The sequence below is a fragment of the Callithrix jacchus genome, chromosome 8 (assembly GCF_049354715.1).
Source record: "Callithrix jacchus isolate 240 chromosome 8, calJac240_pri, whole genome shotgun sequence".
Taxonomy (NCBI): Eukaryota; Metazoa; Chordata; class Mammalia; order Primates; family Cebidae; genus Callithrix; species Callithrix jacchus.
Window position 1 is genome coordinate 100,816,751 of NC_133509.1, and position 23,475 is coordinate 100,840,225.

General features: G+C 41.0%; 1 pseudogene; it reads right to left on the reverse strand.

Moving 5' to 3' along the window:
* Window positions 1–2,365: 2,365 nt before the first annotated feature.
* LOC144577236 (ferritin heavy chain pseudogene) lies at window positions 2,366–2,970 on the reverse strand (annotated as a pseudogene).
* Between the last annotated feature and the right edge of the window lie 20,505 nt (window positions 2,971–23,475).

Sequence of the window (23,475 nt, forward strand, 5' to 3'; positions counted from 1 at the left end):
TAAACAGGAACAAAAGTAATGATAATAAAACTATTACTGTTAACATTAGTGCTGTGGTCTGAATGTTTGTTCCCCTGCCCCAAAATTCACGTGTTAGAATCCTTACCTCCAAGTTGATGGTATTAGAAGATGAGGCATTTGGAAGGTGACTAGGTCAGAGGGCAGAGTCCTCACGAATCAGATAAATGCTCTTATAAAAGGGCTTAAGGGAGCTTCCCTGCCCCTTCCGAAATGTGAGGAATCAGGGAGAAGATACCATCTATGAAAACAACTTTTGACTAGACGTCAAATCTCCCAGCGCCTTGATCTTGGACTTCTGAGCCTCTAGAATTCAGAGAGATGTTTCTGTTTTTATACACGACCTAACTTATGATATTTTGTTATAGAGGCAATCTGAACTGTCTTAGTCTTGCAACAGTAAGTTACATATTTTCATGAAAAATAACTGTAATTTCCACAATAATAAATTAATTAGAAAAGTGGCATTGTTTTACATGTCTTTAGTGTGTAGTTTAAGAGAAGACAGTTGAATTTTCATTGGATTTTGCATTAATGTATTGTAATACTTTGGTTTAGCTGAAGTATCTGAAGGAAATCTAGTTTTACACAATTATGCAGTTGGAAAAGGGAGGAGTAGTTTAATAGATTGTGCAGGTAATTGTGGACTTCCTTCTTTGATATTATGCCAGAAGTTGATAAATAGTACTTTCTTAAGAATTTTTTGAATGTGGTATCTGAAACCATATAGTTTTGTCTATCTCACTCTTTGAGTGGATCTTTTGCTTAAGTATGATTTTATAGCATTATGCATTGATGGCTCATGAGTTATGCATATCTTCTGAATGTTGACATATTTCATTATGCAATATAAAAAAATTCCAGTAAAGTCGCCACCAATCTGATCTGAAGATTCTTTAAGTTTTGGAAAACTCATAGTGGTGGGTCCAGTTTTCAAAAATTCTAATTTTCGTGTGAAAGCTCAGATTTTATAATTGGCAACAAATACTGTCATATTTTTTTCCAGGCTAACTTTGTTAATGTTTGAGAAATTATCTGCCAGATTCCTAAGTCTGAATAACTACTGCTGATACGTCAGTTTGTTTATCCAAATAAAAACTGCTGTGTTATTTTTAAAAATTGTTAGTTCAGCTCACAACTCAAATATTTGCACAAGTGCTTTTCTTCAAGGCAGCCATTGTACTTTGAAATGCAGCAAAAGTGCTTTATGCGTATTTCCTATTTTGTCACACAGAATATTTAAAAATATACTAACTCTTTTGGAGAAAAATTTGGCAATACCTATCAAAACGACATACTCACTTACTTTTGATTTAGCATTCCTACTTCTAGGAACTACCTTGAATATATGCCTCCAACAGTGCAAAAATTCATTATATACTTTGGATGTTTTGTACCTTCCAAATCTTATGTTGAAATGTGACCTTCAGTGTTGGAGGTGGGCCTAGTAGAAGGTATTTGGGTCATGGAGATGGATCCCTCATGAATGGCTTGGTGCTGTCCTCGTAGCAATGAGTGAGTTCTCACTCTCTGAGTTCATGTAAGATATGGTTGTTTAAAAGAGCCTGGCACCTTCTTCCTCTCTCTCTTGCTCTCTCTCTCACCATGTGACACATTGGCTTCCCCTCACTTTCCAACATGAGTATAAGCTTCCTTAGGGCCTCGCCAGAAGCAGATGTGGCACTAGGCTTCATGTACAGCCTGCTGAACCATGAACCAAATCTTTTTTCTTCATAAATTACCCAATCTCCAGTATTCCTTTTTAGCAATGAAAATGAACTAACACAATGCATAGGTACATGTTTATTTGTTGTAGCTTATTTAGAATTGCAAAGTATTGGAAACAACCTAAATGCCCATACCTAGAGAAGCTGTTGAATAAACTACATAACATCTACAAAATGAAGCATTATACAGCTAAATAGAAGAATAAAGGAGATCTATAAGAACCAATTTGGAATGATTTCCAGGATATACTGTTAACAGAAAAAAAGCAAAGAACAAAAGAATGTTTATAGTATACTATTCCTTATATAAGAAAAAAAGGATAAAGCACACATATCTGCTTGTTTGCACAAAAGAAATCAGGAAAGATAAATGAGATTATCTTAGCGGTGGGTGGGAAGTAATTGGAATGGGACTAGGCTGATATTGATGAAGAGGAGTGACTTTTTTGGGGGGTGGGGTGTGTACCAAATTTCTTTATTTGAAGGAATGGTACAAATCAAAGAACTTAAGTTGATGTTTTGGTACAACTTACAGAAAAAGTAAAAGAAACCCCAACATGCATGCACTGCCTTAGGGACCCAGAAAGTCACCCATGGCTATGGGAAAATTAGCCTAAGGCTTAGCGCTCATTATCACTGTCTCCCAGGGTGATCTTGTCAAAGAGATATCCTGCCAAGTCAGATTCAGGGGCTCCCATCTTGTGAGAGTTGGTTGCCCAATTATTTGATGGATTTCACCTGCTCATTTAGGTAATGTGTGTCAATGAAGTCAATACAACGGGGGTCATTTTTGTCAGTGGCCAGTTTGTGCAGTTCCAGTAGTGATTGATTCACGTTTGTTGTCAAGTGTAATGCATACTCTATTGCATTCAGCCCACTCTCCCAGTCATCATAGTTTGGTTTCTTGATATCCTGAAGGAAGATTCAACCACCTCTCTGGTTCTGCAGCTTCTTCAGTTTCTCGGCATATTCCCTCTCCTCATGAGATTGGTGAAGAAAGTATTTGGCAAAGTTCTTCAAAGCCACATCATCGCAGTCAAAGTAATAAATAAGATTTAGATAGGAAGAGACAGGCGGCATAGAGCTCCAGGTTGATCTGGCAGTTGATGGCAGCCTCTGTGTCCTGGTGGTGAGGCAGGAGAATAGGGTATGGAGGCTGGGAACCTAGGGCTGATTCGTGCTGATGTCCTAGAACTGAATCAAAAGGAAAACCCCACCTCTCCATGCCCAAGTAACAAAAAGATGAGAGGCTGCTCCCTTTGTGCTGCCTTGCAGATGAATAATGGAAAGTACCTCTGTAGCTTCACTTCCTGCAACCAGTCAGACTGATCATGGGCCAAGTCTTTATTTACATAGGGTGTAACCAAGTAACCAATGGGAAACCTCTAGAAGGTATTTAAACTCCAGAAAATTCTGTAACCATTGCTCTTGAGCCGCTTGTTCCAGCCTGCTCCTACTCTCTGTGGAATGTACTTTTGTTTCAGTAAATCTGTGCTTTCCTTGCTTCAGCTTTTAGTTGCTTTGCTTGTGCATTTTGTCCAATTCTTTGTTCAAAATGCCAAGAATCTGGATGACTCCCAGTCAAGACCCTTGAATAGTATGGTAGTGCTGGCTCACCTGCAAGGGGAATGCGTCCTCATGGAGGCTAAGGAGAGGCGGCAGGGGCCTTGGGGCTGTCTGAGGGCTTGGTGAGGAGGCAGCGGAGGGATGGCTGTAAGCGGCCTGCAGTAAGGTTGCAGGGAGTGGAGGACCAGCACCAGGTTCCATCCAAACCCTGTTGAAGCAGGAAACTCCAGACTCCCATGAAGAACGTCTAGATACATTGTTGAGTACACCGTTTTGTATAGCCTTGACTCTTAGAAACAGCATCTTACACATACACCCAAATATCAACAAACACTTCAAAGCAAGCAGGATGTAAGAAGCAGCAAAATGAAATAAAAACCAGAACAATTGATTTTTTTTTTTTTTTTTTTGAGACAGTTTCCCTCTTGTTGCCCAGGCTGGAGTGTAATGGCGCAATCTCGGCTTACTGCAACCTCCGCCTCCTGGGTTCAAGCGATTCTCCTGCTTCGGCTTCCAGAGTAGCTGGGATTTACAGGCACGCACCACCATGCCCAGCTAATTTTTGTGTTTTTAGTAGAGACGGGGTTTCTCCATGTTGATCAGGCTGGTCTTGAACTCCTTACCTCAGGTGATCTGCTCGCCCCGGCCTCCCAAATTGTTGAGATTACAGGCTTGAGCCACTGCGCCCTGCCGCGCATTTTTTTAAAAATGAAAAACACTGAAGAGGATGGGGAAGGAAAGAACTGACCTAAGTCATTTTGAAAAACAGTTACTTGACTAGATCCTATATGACTAAAGACACAGAACCTGCACACGGGGCATAGGTGAGCAGTTCTGTAACTACTTTATGTTTAGGAACAAATCAGTATAGATAATGAAAACATTTCTCACTGTTGGTGAAAGAAGTCACAAATAAGAAAAGGAGAAATACTGGAATAAACTTTAAGTTGTTGGATTGGAATCAGAGGTATCAGTGTGAACTCGTTTTTTTAATGGATACACAGGTATAGAGTGTGTGTGCTTTTTACACTCGATCTTAGCCAAAAAGTGGAGAAGCAATTGTGTGTGTGGTTTAATTCTAACTGTCCTTTGATTGGCACTTAATAGCAATGAACATGCCTGCTTTCCTTGGTTTTTCCAATAAAAAGAACCAGAACTCCACAGGAAAAATGGAAGATTCCAGGGTTTGGCTGTAGAAAATACAAAATGAGCTTGGAACATCATAAAGTACCAGAAAAAAAGGAAGTGCTTCAAAAGGATAGGGATATGTCAGCACAACACAGGAACCCATCTGAAGGAGAACTGATGGTCAAATCTAAATAATTTGAGCAAGAAAAAAAATAATGGTACAATTGGGTTATAACCTATAGACTGAAACAAATATCCATGAGTCCATACTGATGTAAATAAATAATTGAATAAATCAATCGGAGAGAAGAGATAGCTTTTCCTTACAGAACATTTCCACATCTAGTAATTCAAGGCTACAGACCTTAAATTTCTAGGTGTGGTAGACAGAAAAATGTCCCCCTCCCCAAAGATGTCCATACTCTAATCTCCAGCACCCGTAAACATGTTATCTTACACTGCAGAGGGGCAGATGTGATTAAATTAAGGCCTTTGAGACAGGGAGATTATCCTGAATTATCTGTGTGGGCCTAAGGTAATCACAACCATTCTTGGATTTAATGTTGCACATTTTGAGAAGTCTTCAAAAAAAAGAAAAAACAGATTACATAACTAACAAACAAGTAGGCGAGGCCAGTGGAATGGTAACAAACAAACAAAAACTTTGATCCTAAAGAGGGCAAAAGAGAACAGAAGAAGACACAGAAAACAGTAGGTAGGTAGGACAAAACAGGTGGCAAATGGTAGATTTAAACCAAAGACATGGAATGAAGTGAATTAAGTGAGAGGCTGAACTCTACATCGTTTAAGAATTATTTTAGGCTGGGTGTGGCGGCTCATACCTGTAATCCCAGCACTTTGGGAGGCAGAGGTGGGCGGATCACTTGAGGTCAGGAGTTTGAGACTACCCTGACCAACGTGGTGAAATCCCATCTGTACTGAAAATACAAAAATTCGCTAGGCATGGTAGTATGTGCCTGTAATCCCAGCTACTTGAGAGGCTGAGGCTGGAGAATTGCTTGAACCCAGGAGGCGGAGGTTGCAGTGAGCCGAGATTGTGCTATTGTAGCTTTCCAGCCTGGGTGACAAGAGCGAAACTGTCAAAAAAAAAAATTAATAGGTTTGTCAATTCTGTGAATATCTCTGGAAGAATACACGGTGTTTCCCTAGGGTCTCAGCTGAGAGAAAGGCTTCTCTTTCATTATTTATCTTTATTTGAAATTTTGACCATGTGAATGTATTACATTCCCATTTAAAAAATGTTAATTAAAATACATATTTGTTGAATGAGTATACTGGGTATGAAAATTCATAGAACAGATTTATCTTTCTGGTTTATATTTAGATTTTCTTGTTCCTTCACCTCCACCTAGTTTTCCTGCTCCTATTTCTCTCTTCCTTTTTCCTTTTAGCATTTTGTGCCCAATGCGGGGGTTACAATGGCTTGCTGCAAATATTGCAATTTAAGAAACATAATACACTTTACCATTTATCCGAACTGGACCATGGCCCCCTGGCTCTGGAACAAATCTGTCCAGGGATTTTTCCAGGACTCCAACCTCCTGGACCTGGCTATGAAGAATGGTGATGATGGAGCCAGTTCTCTGGCCACCTTAGCTATGACCACCAAAGCATGAGGACGTGTCCCCTACTTCCCAAAGGAGGCTTCTCCACAGAACGGGGAATCCTGAGAATCTAGTTTCACTTCAAGAAATTAGCAGAGAAGACCAGCTTAGGCATCACGGAAAAATCCTGTCTCTAAAAAAAATATAAAAATTAGCCAGACATCGTAGTTCATGCCTATAGTCCCAGCTACTTGGGAAGCTGAGGCGGCCTCCCAGGATTGCTTGAGCCCAGGAGGTCAGGTCTGCAGTGAGCCATGATTGTGCCATGGCACTCCAGCCTGGGTGACAGAGCAAGACCCTGTCTCCAAAAGAAAAGAAATTAGCGGAGAAATGAATCCGGAAGCTGCTGCTTCAATCCAGGTCAAGTATGTGTTTCTAGGATTTTGACTGTGTTTCCCTGGCTGTCAGCAGCAGCTGTGCTTGGGAGCCCGCTGTGCTGGGATGATGTCTTAGGAAACATTACTCAGCAACTGCAGAAGTGTGCAGTAATAAACATGTGTTTGGACAATAGGGAGAAAGAAGTGAGGGTTTCCTGAACAGGTACTGGAAAGCATCTTGTACAGCCTCAGAAATGCTTTTCAGTAGCTGATCCCTGGTGGCTCAGTGCAGGAGGCTGTCTCACCAAGGAGTGGGGTGTGCCTCAGAGCAGGCAGAAAACACCTAGGCAGAAAATGGCTTCCTCTTACTCTAAGCTTGAAATGCTCCTGGTTTGCAGGGGTTGGTCTCTGATGATCATTAAGAGCAAACCTAAATGTCTATGTATATGAAATTTTTTCATGCAATAAGCTTTTAGTGGCTGTGTGCTGTAAGCCAACTACCATGGGCTTTGATTTATCAGTGTTTGGAGGAAGATAGGAAGAAAAAGCATATCAGAGAGAAGAGAGTTTTATAACCTCAGCTTCTCACCAGTAGGCAAGCAATATGGCATTAAGACAATGAGGAGTCCCAGAATTAATCACCCTCATTTCTCTTCTGTGAGACCAGTTGTTATAAACCAGGGATGGGCAAACTACCTCCTACAGCCAAATCTGACTCACAAACCAACCCAGCTCATGGTCAATCTAGCTCACTGCATCCTTTTACAAATAAACTTTTATTGAACTGCAGCCACATACATATGCTTACATATTGTCTATGGTTGCATTCACACTAAAATGGCAGAGTTGAAACCACAGCTATATGGCTCTCAAAGCCTAAAATTTATTCCCCAGCCCCCAATGGAAAAAGTTTACTGAGTCCCGAAAAAGTTGACTCAGTCCCGTAAAGTTTACTGAGCAATATCATAAATATGCTGGTATCACATAAAGCAAGGATGTGTTCAATATGTCATCGGGCACATCCAGAACTAAACATTTCTTAGTAGGGATTGGTAGGTAGGAGAAACTTAGGGCCACGTAGACTGGTGGAGTTTATGATTGAACCTTGGCATAACTTAGTGTGTCCTTTTTCTAGGAGAGCTCATGTTTATAGCTGTACACGGGAGGCAGAATGATGCAGTTCAGCAGTGATTAAAGGCAGAGCAGGTTCTTCCCACATCTGCTTTTCTTGGCAACTGGAAAGCAGTCAGTGTGAAAGGGGATGGAAAAATGTCATGGATTCAGGCCCTTGGAGGCAGCAATGAGAAGTACTGGATGTGATGAACACCTAGCTACTACATGATTGGACCATAAAACAAAATGTTGAATGAAAAATGAGATCTATAATGCCAAACTGTTTGTCAATTAAAAATATATGCACGCAAATCAATAATTTGCATGTTTTATACCACTTATAAGCAAAAAGATACACACTAAACACATTACAATTGCCTTGTAGGGGAAATTGCCTTGTTTTGGGAAATAAGAGTGAATCAATCAATCAATAAGACAGTGGAGAGGCACCACATGGACAGATGATGATGCTGTGCTAAAGTGCTGGTAACAGCTGAGGACTTTAACTGACAGCACCTGAAGTCAAAAAGTAACAACTGAAAAGAATGGGAGGAGGAAGGAAGGGGGAGGGTAAGGGAAGGAGCGAGAGAGGGAGGTGGAAGAAAAGAAGGGAGGGAGGGCAAAGGAAAAGAGGGAGAGAGAAGGAAAGAAGAAAGGATAGAAAGAGGCGGGGGAGAAAGTGAAGGACAGAGAGAGGGAGAAGGAAGAAAGGAAGGAAAGAAGGGAGTTAGGGAGAAGGAAGGAAGGTGGAAACAAGGCTGGAAGAATATGGAGACATACCCTGCTTCTGTTATAGCTCTAACAACTACATGGGTTTCAGACCCATGATGACCTATAAGGACTCAGCTTGCAAACAATCCAGCATCTTAATGGAGGCAGTGGTGGTAGTGATGGTGATGTGTGTGTATGTGTGTGACATGGGTAGGGGTCAGAGCTGGGAAACACAAGCCAAATGAGTTCAGTCTAGAAGTAGATAGGATGTAAGAGTCCCAGGAAAGTTGAGGATCAAGCCCCAGTTGGGATTCACAGCCCAGTCAAGAACTTGCTGCTCTGGTAATGAGGGGTGAGTGTGGTATGGGTCGGGGAGGGCTTTCGCACTCTGGACACTCATATGGGGCATGTTGAGAGTGAGTTCTAATATAACACTAGGTTCTGTGTGGCCCAAGGACTGAACAGAATTCTTGGGCAACAGCAGGTTAAAGGACTTCAGAGATAATCACCAGAACCTTAGGTGAATGCTCTCATCCTGTGTTTAATTTCCACTACTTGGTTTAATAATTTCTGTTGTGACGCTTATGGGGTTGTTTTGATGGTCAAATGAGATGGCGATGCATAAAAGAACTGTGGAAAAGTAAAGTACTCCTGACTTCAGTTATTAATGTATTTAAGCTGTTTTTCAGAATATAATTTCTTCTTCCTAGCTACCCATCAGCCCAGTTTGCTGGTTAGAAAGAGAAAAAGGGAGCTAGTAAAAATTCCAAGCAGCCATTTAACTCCAGAAGATGTGAGAAAAAGCATAGTAGCTTTTATGTTACTTGAGTTACCTTTTTCAAAAGGAGCATGTATATTACACATAATTTTGTTCTTAAACCTCAAAAATTAAATTAGCCCCTTTCCATGGTTTTCAAACATTTCTGAGGTCCATCTCAGAACTGCCCAACCTACTGTTAACGTCAATCATGCTATCCTAGCTGCTGACACCAGAACTTTGTCCAGTCATAATCTGGCAGTGCTGGAAAAGAAGAAAAACAGAGAAATTTCTAAACTGCACAAGCTAGTGAACTTTAGGAGTCAGGAAAGAAAAGGAAAGTCCACTGTGAGAATTGTTCTTACTAGCCCAACTAAGATCGTATTTTTAAAGAATATGATAAATATGCTGGTATCATTTTCTATTATCAAATAATTTAGATATGTTTCTAAAATCTTTTTTCATTTAAAAATAATTTGGAAATTATGTGGGCTTTAACAAAAAAGTGAAACTCACCTGTAACCCACCAAACATTCAGGGAATATACATATACTTATATATGTATATATATGTGCATATATTATATTCATTTTTTGCAACAACAGGTTGCAAACTATATACACAGTACTGGGTTCTGCTGTTTTTTTAAATATAGCCTTACATCAGTAGCCCCTTTTCATGTTACTAAGTTTTTCTCAATAATGTGATTGTTAAATACCAAATAATGTTTCATTATATGAATATGCCATGGTTTTTTTGACCTTTTCTATATTTAGTTTACTTATAATAGTCATAACTATTGCCAATAAGTAAAATTTTCATAAACTTTTAAAATATAAATCTTTAGTAGCCTTGCTAATTGTTTCCTAGTATAGATTCATGAAATTGAAATTACCAGGACACAGTGTGTTATCACTTTCAAGTCTTGCTGTATGGTTCTACGTTGCTTTTTTGAACCATTGTAAATAGTGTACTCCAATTGACAGTCTGTGTCCTCCACATCCTCACCAGCACCGAGTTTCATCTTTAAAAAAATCCTGGCCAATTTGAAAAGTGCAGGGAACAAATTGCTTACTTAGTTCTTCCCCACATCCTTTTGGGGGACATTCTTTCCCCATCCATAATCATTCGTATCAGACCTTAGAAGCACAGGCAGTATTCAGTGATGGCATGTATATTGTGTGCTTCCATGTGACACCACCACATATTTTATTGCTTAAATTGTCTTTGCATTATAAAAAAGGAAAACTCCCACAATCCATGTTATTTTAGAAAATATCTTATGCCAACAGCATCTTGCATACATATTACTATTCTAGAAGAAGCCAGGCTGCATTGGGTCAGGGTTTCCCTTTCAGTGATAAAAAGCTCTCTGAGGCCTATTTTCTTTTTGGATATTTGACTCCACACAGAGTCAGCCCTGTTATAGCCAATGCAAATCAAGGAATTTATTGCCCAGAGTGTGACACCTTATGGAAGGCATATAGGAAGAACAGGGTGGGCAGCCAAGGTGAGGTAGGGAGGGATGTGATGAAAAATACTATGTGACTCCACCCACAATTACAGGAGACAGAAATTTACAAAGTGCATAGAACAAAGCAAAGACCAAGCCGCAGAAGATGATGTTTTCCAGGGCTTGAGATGTAAATTACTTTTAAATAAAAGCAGTCCCTTACATAAATGACACATTGCTTTTTCGCTGTCCAGCTTTTATTGAGGAGAGAGGTAAGAATAAACTACAGAAAACAACAAGCTTTTGGAGAGCAGGATGAAGGACCTATGTGCACAAAACCCTGGGCTCAGGGATTTAGGTTCCAGAAACCTCTAGTTAAGTCTTTTGTATCTCTTACTGGATGAGGGCAGGCTCCTTCTGGAGGCACCTGTAATTTACCTGTTTACATATGACTTTGTTCTGAGATTCAACAACAGTATAGTCAAATGGTATTTTTTGTTGTTCATGAGTATGGGAGTTAAATACCCAACACAGTTGTTTTGGTTGTTTTACTAAAGAGTTATGATGTTTAGGGGGAAAACCATACTTCAGTTTGGAGGCAAGGGCTTAAATCTCTCTCAGCTAGCCGTTCCTGAAAAAGAGTTTATTCATAACTCAAGGCTCCATGACTTCCCTTTGGCAGCTCCTAGAATTGTTTGCATCATGTCCGGATGGAAACAGCCAGTCTCTGCAGGGTTTCCCTGGCAAACATTACAGAATAGTTGCTCTGAGTCATCTCCGAGAAGGGATGCTGCAGGCGAAAGAAAAAGGCATAGACTATTATAGGCTAAGAGAAATACCTCAATCAATTTCTTGTTTTAGCAAAAGTAGAAAGTGTATACTCTCTTAACCCATTATAATGAGCTGTCCAATTATTCAGGTATTGTCTCTCACTCCAGACCCACTCTCTACATAATATTTTGTGACACTGAAGCTGAGGCTCTGCAAAGCACACTTCCACTTTGCCAGATGACTCTCTACTATACTTTGTGACAGGGGGTGCTACAGGGAGACTGTGATGCTGAGGAGGCAGGGGACTTGCTCTTATTTACTTTCTGCTGGTTCTTTTTCCTATCAGGGTTATCCCAGCCAGTGAGGCACCTACCTGGGCTGCTTTCTGGAGTTGCTACCTCTGTGATACCACAGAATTCTCTTACTGTTCTTTCAGATGCCTAGATAACAACTGTATATCCAGTTAATAGTTCTTTATATTAAATTTATTCTGTACAAATACTGGTATGGTTTCTGACTTCTAACTGAACCCTGTCTGATCCATGAGCTTACGTAGGTTTTTGTACGCACAGTCAGACAAGTGGCTGGGAAAGGTGTGAGCTTCTCTTTTTTAGATAGGGTGATTTGACTTGCCTGTTGGTTGTAATATTTTCTTGCTTTTACCATGTGCCCATCCCAGAACTAGACTATGGGGACATGGTGATGATGAGACATCATCACTGCCCTCATGGAGTAACTTTTCATAGCTGATAAAAGATGATGCCTGTCTTAGTTCATTTTGTAATGCTATAATGCAATACCACAGACTGGGTAATTTATAAAGAAAAGAACATAAATTTATTCTCTCAGTTCTAGAGGTTGGAAAGTCCAAGATGCAGGTGCCAGCCTCAGCCTCTGTTTCCAAGATGGTGCCTTGTTGCTACATGGCAGGAGAGCAGGAGAGAGAGAACTCACTCCCATATACCCTATTTATAGTGCCATTGATCCGCTCAGTAGGGCAGAGCCCTCATGACCAAAACACCTCCTATTAGGCCCCACCTGTCAATACTATTGCACTGGGCATTAAAAATGCCCATGACAGGAAGTACAGCCAGGGAAGCAGGCTCTGCCTGTTTCTGGCTGAATGTTGCATGTTTCACTCTTTAATTACAGTTTAAAGTTAGTCAGTCAGTCTATCTGTCTGTCTATTATCTCAATTATCTATCTTTCTCATTAGTGTGATATGATGAGAGGTTAAGAGCTCCAGGCTCTGGAATCTGTGTTCCTGGCTCTGTTCCTCATGAATTGTATGTCTAAGAACATGCTGCTTGCCCACCCTAAGCCTTGATTTCCTCTTCTGTAAAATGGGAACAACATTTGTATCTACTTGTAGCTCCTAGGGCTTTAAGGACTGTATGAGATAATGTATCTTAAATGCTCAGCCTGGTATTTATTACCCACTAAGTACACAACTAACTTTGGTTATCAAATCTGAGACTCTCCCAGATTCCCAGGGTCAGCTGGTTAACTTTTTCTTTTGCGTTAAGAGGCAGCTTGGGGGAAAACATGGTGGTGAGCAAGATAGGAGGGAGAAAAATAGAGTTCTGTCACGTGGTTTGCAACAGTGGTGACAACATTACCACTACCACCACCACCAACAATGCAATGATTTCAATACTGGCATTATTTATCAGCCAAGAAGCTGGTGCAGAGAATAGAAAACTAGGCTGTGCTTTTCTTTCTTAAGGCATCTATTGGACTGGAATTAGACTGAGAAACATCACAATCAGAGATGTTAGTGGTGGGAGGTCAGAGCTGAGCAAATGAAATTAAGAGCTAGCGGGGAATAATGGGGACTTATAATAAAAAAAACTGGGATATGCCCATTGGCCATGATGTACTCTAAAGAAGCTGAAATTAGCCTTGGAGGGTGAGCCCAGCCAACATCTAGGGAAAGCAGCCAGTCCCAAAAGAGGAAAAGCAGGCTACTTTTCAGTCCATCACTGGCAAATGTAGAAAGTTTTTGAAGAGTGTTTTGAAATGTATATTGCTAATGCCTCAGAGCAGAAGTATGCAATTCATATCTTCAGATAAATCTCAGTTTTTGTATCTTACGTGTTTGTCAGAGGGATTTTATGAGTCCATTTCCTTACTCTGTGCACACTCTTCTATCAAGGTTCTTTCAAATTCGGTACTCTGCCATTCTCATCTCTATCTATTGTAGGGTGCCCTCTAGAGCATTTGGCAAACTCTTAATGATCAATCTCATGGCATCTTGTGTTGTTGAATTACCTTGACTTCCCAAACAGTAAGTGAAGGGTCAGTGATTCCCTCTAGGGCTATGTTAGAAGAGGTCTCAAGAGGTGCTGGAGCCCTGGGGTTCTCTGAAGATTACCTGGCTTAGTAGGACATCAAGAAGAGTTCCAAGAGTCCGCTATGCATGAAATACATGTTGATGAAGGAAGATGTGGCCAGACAGCAAGAGAAAGAGAGAAAATCTGACTCTCATGTTTTAATAGTGGGATGGATTGGAGGAAGAGTGTTTGCTCAGTGGTCTCAGGGTGTGGCCTCAGCATCAGCAGCACCTGGGGACTCAGAAATGCACATTCCTGGGCTCAACCCCAGCCCACTGATTCAGAGACTCTGTGTGTGGGGCCCAGCAGCTTGTTTCAACATGGTTTTCAGGGGATTCTGATCTGTGAACATGGAAAACCATATGTCAGCACACTGGTGACTTTTATGACCAAACCTGTAAAGTAGCTGAAAGGGACTTGGAAGGTGTGCTGGCCTTAAAATGAGGATGTGATGGAGAATATCAGGCCTGCTTTCCACAGGAGGATAGAAAGGGAAAGGAGGAATGCTGTTTCTCATTGTCCTTGAAATTACAGCTTTGAACTGTGGAAAGTAGAGGTAGAAGGAGCCTTCAGTTATGGAACCTAACTCCCTTATTTCACCTCCTGAGGAAGCTGAGGCCAGATTGATGGAAGGAGCTTCCAGGGGACAGCCTGGGTCAAGACTGGAACCAGGGCTCCTGACTCCTGGCCCACAGCCCTTTCCTAGCATCAGCTGTGGGTCTCCTTGGAGGGTCACCTGCAGCCTCCTCTGCCTTTCCAGTCCAGACCCATATCACCTCCACCAGGATTGTTTCCAAATCCTCCCGGGCTGCTCTTTTCTTCATACATCTCTTTGCCTTCCATATTTCTGATGTCACTCTCTTCTGGGTGTCCTATAAATGGCCCATCTATTTATTTATTTTGTGTTAGTTTTTCTTGACCTCCATAATCTGATTCCTCTATTTCTTTTCTATTTTATATCCTTTTGCCAGCTTGATTGATGCTCTTCCTCCAGCAGGCCTGCACCTTTCTTTTCGTCTAAACCAATGGCCACTACATTTTCCTATTATGTAGGTTTTGTGGGTCATACAGTTTCTGTCACAACTGCTCAACTCGGCTGCTAACAGTACAAAAGCAGCTGTAGTCAATATATAAATACAAGAAATAAATGAAAATGGCTGTGCTCCAATAAAACTTTATTTATAAAAACAGGTAGTGGTAATGAAAATGTTCAGCAAACCAGGGATAGAAGAGAACTTCCTTAGCTTGATAACGAGCATCTACAAAATACCCACAGCTAACATCATAGGCTTTCTTTCTAAGATCAGAAACCAGAGTAAGATGTCTGTTCTCACCGCTTTTATTCAACATTGCACTGGAAGGTTCCTCCTAGGCAATTAGGCAAGAACAATAAGTAAAAGGCAACTAGACTGAAAAGGAAGAAATAAAACTATCTCCATTTGTAGATGACACACTGTAAATAAATATATGACATTTGCATCTAGATTATCCTAAAGAATCCATTAAATGATTAGAATTAATAAGTAAATTTAGCAAGGTTGTGGGATGTAAGATTAATTTACAAAAATGAACTGTATTTCTATACACTAACAAGGACATTCCAAAACTAATTTCATTTACAACAGCATAACAAAGGATAAAATATTTAGGAATAAATTTAACAAAACAAGTCCAGGACTTCTGAAAACTGCAAAACATTGTTGAAAAAATTCAGAAGCTCTAAATAAATGGAAAGACAGTTCATGTTTATGAATTGAAAGACTTAATATTGTGGAGATGGCAATACTTCCCAAACTGATCTACAGATTCAAAGCAATCTCTGTCAAAATGTCAGGCAGCTTTTTTGCTTCCTTTTAGAAATTGACAGAGTGATCTTAAAATTCATGTGGAAATGCCAGAGACCCAGAGTAGGTAAAACAATCCTGAAGAAGAACTGAGTTGGAGGACTTACACTTTCTGATTTCAAAACTTTCTATAAAGCTGCAATAACCAAGACAGTGTGGTACTGACATAAGGAGAGACATGTAGATCAATACAGTAGAACTGGGAACCCAGAAATAAAACCATGTGTCTCTGGTCAACTAATTTTTGACAACAGCAACAAGACCAATTAATAGAGAATTAAATGTCTTCTAAACAAATAGTGCTGGAGCAACTTGGATAACCACATGCAGAGGTTGAAGCTGGACTTTTAGCTGTAACCATATATAAAAGCTCTAAATGGATCAAAGGTATAAATGTTACAGCTGAAACTAAAAAATCCTTAGAAGAAAACATAGGAGTAAATCTGCGTGACCTTGGATTTAGCAATGGATTCTTAGATATGACACCAAAAGCACAGGCAACAAAGGAAAAAAAAGATAAATTGGATGTCATCAAAGCTAAAAGCTTTGTGCTTCAAAAGGTACTATCAAGAAAGTAAAAAGACAGTCCACAGAAGGAGAGAAAATATTTGCAAATCATGTATCTGTTATAGGCTCTGCATCAAGAATATTATAAGTTGACAGTAAAAAGACAAGTAATCCAATTAAAAAAATGAGCAAAGGATTTGATAGACATTTCTCCGGAGAAGATACACATATGACCAATAACCACAAGAGAAGATGCTTAACATCATGAGTCATTAAGGGAAGTGCAGATGAAAACCACAATGAGATACCATTTCACACTCACTGGGGTGGCTAGACTGAAAAAGACAATGACAGGTGATGGCAAGGATGTGAAGAAATTTGAATCCTCATACACTGCTGGTGGAAAAATAAAATGGTGCAGCCATTTTGGAAGTGTCTGACAACTCCTCAAATAATTAACAGAGAGTTACATATGATCCAATAATTCCACTCCTAGGCATATACTCAAGAGAAATGAAAATATATGTTCACATAAATACTTGTACATAAAATTTCATAGTAGCATTATTCATAATAGCAAAAAGATAAACCCAATATCCATCAAATGATAAATGAATAAACAGTATAGCACATTTACATAATGGAATATTATTTGACTTTAAAAAGCAGTACTGATACATGTATAACATGGATGTATTTTTTAAATTATGCTAAATGAAAGAAGTCAGTAGCAAAGGCTACATATTATATAATTCTATTGTTATTCATTTTTCAATTCAAATTGTTAAATTTTCAGAGTAGGCAAATTTACAGAGATAAAAAGTAGACTAGTGGTTGCTCAGGACGGAGGTGGGGAGAAGAAAGGAGAAAGACAGAAATGGGGACTGACTTCTAATGAGTCTTCTTGTATAGGAAATGAAAGTACCAAAATTAGATTGTGGTGATGGTTGCACAACTGTGTGAATTTACTAAAAGACATTGGATTTTATACTTTAAATGGTAAATTGTGTGGTATCTAAATTATAATTTTAAAAGCTGTTAAAAACAAACAAACAGGCCTTATTTTACCTGTAGGCTGTAGTTTGCTGATCCCTGCTCTAAACTTACCCAAATTCTATCCATCATCAAAATTCATATAAATCAAGCAAATACCCATCTATTGAGGCCTATGATTTCTCTGCTGTAGGTTCTGCTGTCTTAACTAGTTTGCCAGTGTTTATTGAGGTCTATCATGTGTTAGAAACTGTGCTAAGTATCTGGAATACAAAGATTACTTGGACACAGTTCTCTTCCTAAAGAAGCTTATGATCTGGCAGCAGAAACAGGTGAAACCAATTAACCAATGCACAGTGAGGTGACAGACTTGTCAAAACATGTTCTTGGTAGAAAGAAGGGATATCTAAACTTTTTTGTGATGGCTGATTGTTAAGGGAGTGCTAATCAGAGAAAGTGGCAGAGTAGTGAGTTCTAAAGAGATGTGTAGGTGTTTGCCAGGTGAACAGAGGAAAGGGGCCTTAGAGAGAAAGAGAGAGAAAGAGGGCAGTGTGAGCAAAGCTTGGAGGTAACTGAGAACGAGTGGCTCTGTAGGCCGCAAAGTTGGGGGAGGCTGGAGGTGGGAGGCTAGGCTAGGATGGGCTCCTTCTTTCTTGTCTAGACAGTCCTACTTCTCTTTTCTCTCAAGCTGCTGTTTCTCTTTTGCCCCCAGTTCTAGGGTAAACTTTTCTGGCCCACAGTGGTCTTCTCCAGTCAGCCATACTCCTTTTCTTCTTAGTGTCTTCCCCTTGTTTCTGCATTGTGATGGATTCAACAGAAAATGTTGTCTATTTACTAGTCTTCTGCAAATCTCACATTACCTTCTGTTAAGTCTTTCCCACTGTTCTCACCAATTTTGGAAAGAACGTCCTGGCTCATCTCCTTAACCCATTAGCTCTCTTCAACTTTTTGATAGCTAAACATCCCTAGGTCAGCATTATGCTAAATTCTGCTTTTTGCACTTGACCAAGGACAAGCACTTATTAGAATTCCAGAAAGATTCACTCTTGTATTTTCTTCATAATGTTTTGCCCTAATCAAGAGGACAGAGCGAGGGGGGTTCTATGGCTGGGCCATCCATTAGACGTGACTGTCACCTTGTGGTTCCTGGAATCTCCCAGGTCAAGTGCCTTTTACATAGCTACCAAATTTGTCTAGTGAATGATGTAGTCCCCCTGGTCAAGCGCTTTTTAGATTCTGCCTATGATGACACTGGCACGTCATCATTTTAGACACAGGAAACCACATGCCTTGGCTCTGGAATTGTAAAACAAACACATCTGGCCCTGGTGTGCCACAGCCAAAGTATAATCTAATCCAAATCTTATTCGTGAGCAAAATAAGAATATTCTATGGAACTAAGGGAGAATAAGAAGAGAAGCGACAAAGTGGCAGAGACGGGGAAGACAGTCATGGTAATCTGGAGGAGAAAAAGGGAGTTTAGGAAGCGAATGCAAAGCGGTGTATGCCAAGACCAGGAGGTCTGTGGTGGGGAAGAGTTGCTTTACCATTGCTTTTAATGCTTCATGCCTTCCTAAAGCCAGTCATAAACTCTCTTGGAATAATAGTAAGAAAAGTGAGGTTGATATTTGTTGTGGATGATGTTGGGGTGGGCTTGCTGGTGTGACAGTTCAATAGATTGCTGGACAGGAAGCCCGGCTTAGCTCACTGCAGGTTGCCTTGACACCCATTTCAAGGAGAGAGAGGGTGAGGCCTCTGGTCACAGAAGCACATCTGAGCACTGCAACATCATGCTTTCTAAAAAAGTACCAGGTCAGAAATTTGCATTTAATAGCTTGCTGGTATTTCATTTTAATTTTCTTCAGTATATCTTCCTATCATAATCATTATCAAAAATTAGTCATAGAAGTTAAGGTTTCTTTTTAAGTTGGATTCTCAGTGTCTTTGTCAGCATTACAAAATGATTTTCTTTTAATGGGGTTTAAGAGGGTGGCGAATGAGTGGTTTCCCAGCTTGGAGAAGAGGAGCTGAGGCAGTAATGGAGTCATTCCCAGCTATGTGAGTGAGAGCTAATGGTCTGAGACTTGCCTTCTGCCAGCAGCACTCTAGGGCCTACCCTGACTATCTCTGTTTCCTTATTATTATTACTTTTTCTGTCAAAAAAAGTAACGCTGATCATCTCAAATGTCTCTTGGCCTGTCAGATGTGTATCACATTCTAAATATGAAAACTCTGAGCAGAAAGGGCATCACACTTGTTCCTGATCTTCCTTTTCCTTGAACCTCCTCCTCCCCCCCACCACCCACCAACTCCCTCTTTTCTCAGGAACCACAGCAAATCCTTCACCCACCAAGCAAGCACTCATGACCTCTCATGGCTACCTGAGCTGGGGGGTTGTCTCCAGCAGCAGGATCTGAAACCCAAATTCAGCCAGCCAAATGTTTTTTGGGTGTACCATCTCTGATTTTACCTTATTCTATCCTTAATCATGAAATACCACCCTGTGTCAAACCCAGGCATGCCCCCAAGTGTGGCATCAACAAAGAGAGTTAATTTCTCCCACCGCTAAGCTGAGGGCCTTCCTAAATCTCTGAAAACTACAGGCTCGGGGACTGAAAGAGATCTTGTCTCTCTTCCCAGGGAGTTGTTGACATAATATTTTTTTCAATTATTCTGCAAGAGCTGCAGCCCAGTGTAGCCCACTGGGAGGGTGAAAGTCTTATTTCTGAATTTCTAATTAATCTTTCTTCTCACTTTCTAGGGGGTCTCCGCTGGGAGGCTCCATGAGGTTCTGGTTAGAGGGCAGCTGGCCTCACTGTGTGAACACCACCTGGAAATGTTGTGATCCCAGAGCTGACTTTGGTGGAGTTCAGTGATGAGCTGCATCATGCAAAGTGCTGCTTTATCCAGGACACATCCCTACTCACGGAGAGCAGTATCTGAGGAGGCCATTGGGAGCCATTAAAAGGAAACAAAGACAGGAAGCCAGGTTACTTACGCCTCCCTGTTTCCAGAGGCTCTGGCAATGCCTCTCGTCAAATTCCCTGTCCTACCACCTCCCCAGTAGGAGGGATGCACTTGTGGGCAGTTACGGTCTCATGAATATTTCTTGCATGAACTTCATTAAACTCAGATTCCTCAAGGTAAACAGTAAATGGGGAATGAGAGTCTCTTGCCTGGAAGATGCTGAGGTTAAACATGGAGCCACAAAGCCATTCACTGATTTCAAACTTTTCTTTGTTGTCTTTTGGCTTTTGCTCAAGACTTCCATATGCCTAAGGCTAGATGTGGGATGTGGGGATTTGGGGTGGGTGGTGTGTGTGAGAAGGTCTAGGGAGGGAATGCAGGGTGGGACAAGTTGGCAGGTCCTGGCTTCTCTTTTATGACAAGACTAATTTGAGGCACTTCATGGGGAGCCATTAGTAGACGAAGCTGCCCCTAGGTCCTTCAGCTACTCTCTGAAGCAGAGGCTGAAAGTTTGCCTACAGGTAACTGATCAAAAGGAACAGACCAACCTGCCAGGATGTGGTGAGGATGTCAGGCTGACTCCTGCTGGCACTCTCAGATTTGCTGGATGAGGGCTGGAGTGCCTTGTCCTGGACCCAAAAGCTGCTTTCCAGTGTCTGAGGCAGTGCTTAAGGTACCTCACTGCTCCACAGCTGCGAGATGTGTGACAAGTAATTTCTTATAACATTTATAATGAAATTTGTTGATTGTTTACTTAGGAAGTTAAATATTTTCCTTATTGCCCCTGAAATTTACCTGCATTTGAGTATGCTTTCTGGCATAGGAGAGGGCAGTCGAGTTCTAACTAGCATGCTAGGAGTACAATGTGTGTGAGCAGCAGCCGCTGGACAGTGAGGCCTAATGATCCAAGATGGGCATTTCACCATTCACCCTGCAGGATATTCCAAAAAGGCTAAAATAACAACAAATGCAACTATTTGTTGCATGGGCAAAGATGGGAAAAGGCTGAACATGGTAAAGGGATGCTATCTCTTAAACCAATTCTGATTGGATTGAATCAATCAGATTGTACCAATCCTGTGGAGAGGCATTTTGGGGCTGTGTCTGGGCCTAATGAGCAAGAACATCATGATCTATTGATGAGGATGGTGGTCACCCTCATGTATTTGACATAAGCAGAAGCAAAGTGTAGGATGGAGTTTCCTAATTAACTCCATTTCCACTTGCCCTGGTCCCTTTTCTTAAATTGCACACCCAGGAAGAGGCAAGCAACAGGGAGAGTCACACGTGTCCATTTCTGTCTCCACCAGCCCAGGAGGAAGAATTTCCATGTGCTTTTGCCCCCATGCACTGTGGCAAGCATGACAGTGGCCTCCCAGGCAACAGGGCAAGTCCTTAGTATCCTTTCCATTCCATCTTTCTCCCACCTCTTGTGGTATTACCTTTGCTGAAATTAAAGCTTGGGAACAGGCATATCTTCTCTTCGATTCCCAAAGCTCCCTTAGATTTGTAAAATCCTGAGGAAATTTCGGTAGTGGCACTGGTGACAGTTGTGTCAGGCTTGCAAAAGGCATTTTGGTTTACATATATATATCACATACAAATTATATGTTCATATTTTAGCTCCAGACTTTCTTTGGTAAATGCCCAGAGAGATAAGAAAAAGGACAGGGAGTGATAAATTGCTTCAAATATTCAAGAACCTCCAAATCCCTCACTAGATGAAAGGCAAATTAAGGATCCTTGACAGGTTAAAATCCAAGTGTTTGTGGTTTCTCCACTGGAGCGAATGAATTTCCAGTTCAATAAATTTCTTAGAATTCCCCCAGCTACTCTATACTGTGATCCTTTCAACAACATGAGCTTATTCCTGGTATGTGTCATGAGTTTTAAATATGACAGTGGCTTTTAATTAAATCCTGTTTATCATGCAGTTAATGGGCTAAAACTAATGACCAAAGGAAAAACAGGCTTTCAGTGATTTTCTTGCCTGTCATATGATACACGAGAAAAAACAGTAAAGTTATTTACTTGTGGGTTCATTTGTATAAATGCCATTTCCCCTATTTGTTCTCCTGCATGAGTTCTAGAACGATTTGGGACAGCCAATCACTCTGCCTGGGTACATCAAGAAATTACTATAAATCTGTCCGCAGGAGCTTAGAATTCAACATCTCCCTTTAGCCAAGAGCTGCTGCTAGGTCTGGGCATGCCGCCATCTGCAACGCGATCCTTGAAATTTGAGATGACAGATCATCAGGGTCACCTTTCTCTCTCTTCTCTTTTTCAGTGATGGAAATAGAATTAAAGTGTTTACTTTAAGAACTTTGAGCACGTACCTGCTGAACGCACAGTCACTGGTTTACTTGGCCTCATTTCTGTGTGTGTCTGCCTTCTGCACCCTTCCACATCATCGACCATTCCTCACCCCCAATTTCTAAATACTGAATAGGGTTTTGAATGTTGTGAGCCCTGAGTTACCTTCTCTGCAGTAATGCTGTGACCTTGGGACAGTCACTCGATCACTTGGTACTTCATTTTTGTTTTCAAGCTATACAATGGGGATAATCATACTGCTCTTGATCAACCAAAATGAGCTGTTCTGACAATCAGTTATGGAAGTGAATGTTTAAAATGAAAGGAAGAAGCTGCAAGCTCCTGACTCTCTTGGACATTCCTGGATATAATCCCGAGTCCCAGGCAGGAAGGTGCTGAATGGACGTGAGGTAGATGGTGGGGATGCTCACAGTCATTAGCATGGGTACGCAGAAAACTCACTGACTCCAGGACACTGTGGTGAGAATGTACTGTAGCAGGAAAACGACTGCAAACGAACCTCTTGAACTCTGAACTGGGAAGGAAGTGGTGATTTATTTGGCCAGGAGCTGCAGTGGGCCTGAATGCCCTAATAACCGAGCTCCTTGACAAAGAAAATCCTTGCCCTTTTAAAGGTTTACAATTCTAGAAATTACATGTGAAAAGGTTTTGATCCATGAAGTAGGCAAGTGGGGTATGTAACTAGGTGGGGGTGTGATCATGGTTAAGTAAAAACAATGCCTTCTGGAAAGATTCCTCCACACCACGCCTGCTGTCTATAGGGGTGCAATTAAGGGTGGCGCCTGGTCTGCTAGGTTTTACCTCTCCTATTGAAATGCAATGCCGAAGGCTGGGGGAAGTGGTCTTAGAAGCTTCAGAGGATTAAAGGTGATTAAGGGGAGGTGATTCCTCACTCTCCCCTTTGAGAATCTCACCTATAACATTAGTGAGAGTTCTCATTCTCATTCTGATTTTCCTCTGTTTTAGCTATTAATTTAGTAGGGCTGTTCCATTGTCCTGGGTTACACACCTTATACTGAGTACTGTTACATAAACAAGTTTTCTCCTGTGTCCCTGCACATTCATAATAACTGTAGAACAAAAGAATGCAGTAATTTTCTGTCCTATGTCAGTAACCTGGTGCACACACTGAGAGCATTGTTCAAAATTAGTTAATGTCCCTACTGTATAAGTCCAAATTCTAAGAATAAGTCCCACGATGAGTCTCCTCATGCTTCAGCCATGCGTGGACCAGCCAGCTTCTGGGATGTGGCTGGAGCAAGGCTTGTCCTTCTTAAGGTGATTCTGCAGCTGTTATCTGGGTCTGGT